Below are 2,321 nucleotides of genomic sequence, written 5' to 3' on the forward strand. Positions count from 1 at the left end.
AAACTACACCATCTCTGAAAAACACATATTTTTTTTTACAATTTTTTAAATATTAAAAACAAGTCTGTTAAGATTATTCACTTAGGCCGGGCGTGGTGGTGCACGCCTTTAATCCCAGCACTCGGGAGGCAGAGGCAGGTGGATTTCTGAGTTCGAGGCCAGCCTGGTCTACAAAGTGAGTTCCAGGACAGCCAGAGCTATACAGAGAAACCCTGTCTCAAAAAACCAAAAAAAAAAGATTATTCACTTGGGGCAGTGGTGGCTCACGCCTTTAATCCCAGCACTTGGGAGGCAGAGGCAGGCAGATCTCTGAGTTCAAGGCCAGCCTGGTCTACAGAGTGAGTTCCAGGCCAGCTGGAGCTATACAGAGAAACCCTGTCTCAAAAAACAAAACAAACAAACAAGAAAAGATTACTCACAACTGTACAGAGAAGAGGCACAGGTCTCAACTGTTGTCATTGGGACCATGTGGCAAGCTCTCTGGGAATGAAAGTCAGAGTGCATGAGCAGCAGCCCTAGTGCAAACAAGAACAGAAGCCATAGACTTTGTCTTTAGTGACCTAAAGTGGGTTTTCTGAGCTGCTATTGCTCCCTCGAACATGGTGAACATTCCTAAGTCCCGCTAAACCTTCTGCAAGACATGTAGGGAGCGCCAGCCCCACAAGGTGACGCAGTACAAGAAGGGCAAGGATTCTCTGTCTGCCCAGGGAAAGCAGCGTGCTGACAGGAAACCGAGTGGCTGTGGTGGGCAGACTAAACCTATCCTCCATGAAAAGGCTAAAACTTCAAAGAAGATCGTGCTGAGACTCAAGTGTGCTAAGCGTGACTGCAGAGCTAAGGAACGCTGGCTAGTAAGAGATGCAAGCATTTTAAACTGGGAGGTGATGAGAAGAGAAAGGGCCAAGTGATCCAGACCTAAGTTGATTTTGTTATGAAGACAATAAAATTATGAGCTTTTACTACCCCCCCCCCTCAAACTCGAATCCAAACTGGGCCTGGGAGATGGTTCAGTAGATAAAGTGCAGACCCAGCCAGCACAAGAACTGAACGAGGATGCTCAGCATCCACACAAAGTTGGTTAGGCATGGCTACTGCCCTGTGATCCCAGCCGTCATGGTCAGAGAAAGAGGCTCTCAGGGCAACCTGACTAGCAAGACAAGGAGCTGGCCAGCTCTGGATTCAGTGAGAACATGCTTAGTAAGTAAGTGAAGATTAATCAAGAGAGGCACTGGATATCTACTTCTTACCTCCATCTGCATGCACAGACATGGGGATATGTACCCCCACACATGTATGTGCACACACATGCAAGCACACATATATACAGATATGCACCACACACACACACACACACACACACATGTGCAAGAATGAGAATTTCAAAGTAATAATAGAGAATCAAGCCAAGTGTTGGGCCTTCTTACTCAGCATCAGCCCTGCAAAGCTGCCTGAGGCAAGGCCCCAGGCTGAATGCACATCTGTTATGTCCTGGTACATGAGAGATGTTCAATGCTTGTAGGTAAAGTAAATAAAACGATACATGCTTACCACCTAGTGCATACCAAGCACTATTCTGGGCACAAAGACAGCAATAAACAATACAGGCAAAGGCCCCTGGTTTCCAGACACATGTACCCTAGAGGGACAGAAAAAACAATGCACCCCCTAGAAGACAAATAGGATTGTTCTGAGATGTGGATGGAGAAAATAAAGCAGAATGATGGGGCTGCGTAACTAGGAAGGTGGCCTCCTCAGGCAGGAGTTGGCTTTTGATGCCTACTGTCCTAGGTATAGGAGCCACTAGGGCACCTCTTTCCAGGTGAGTCATTCATGTAAGGCTTGGCAGGATAAGTGCCAGGGTAGAATGCATCGCATCCCATCCCCACAGTTCTCTATTGGATCTCTACAGTGCTCAGTTCACGCCCCTCCTGTCCCAACCTCATCCTGGGCTACTCTTTCTTCCATTGCTCTGCTGATTTTTCCAACTCCAGGTGGCACCCTCCTTAACTACAGTTAGGACCCTCACACAGCAGATACCACTCCACCTGCTGGCTTTTTCTCCTCTTTCAAATCTCAGTGACCTGATGTGACCTCAGAGGAACCCCTGAGTGCTCAAGTTCCAGCTGTTGATCTGGATCTATGCTTGCTCACATGGGCCCTCTGCATAAGGGCCGTCTTGTAACATGGCAGCTTGGAGCCCCAGAGTAAACAATTTAAGAGAGAGAACACGGGCTGGTGAGATGGCTCAGTGGGTAAGAGCACCCGACTGCTCTTCCAAAGGTCCAGAGTTCAAATCCCAGCAACCACATGGTGGCTAACAA

The 2,321-nt window shown here is 47.9% G+C and overlaps 1 pseudogene; it reads left to right on the forward strand.

Annotated features, from left to right (window-relative positions):
* Positions 1 to 599: 599 nt before the first annotated feature.
* Positions 600 to 919, forward strand: LOC110306556 (annotated as a pseudogene).
* Positions 920 to 2,321: the final 1,402 nt, after the last annotated feature.

The sequence above is a fragment of the Mus caroli genome, chromosome 12, assembly GCF_900094665.2.
Source record: "Mus caroli chromosome 12, CAROLI_EIJ_v1.1, whole genome shotgun sequence".
In the NCBI taxonomy this organism is placed as follows: domain Eukaryota; kingdom Metazoa; phylum Chordata; class Mammalia; order Rodentia; family Muridae; genus Mus; species Mus caroli.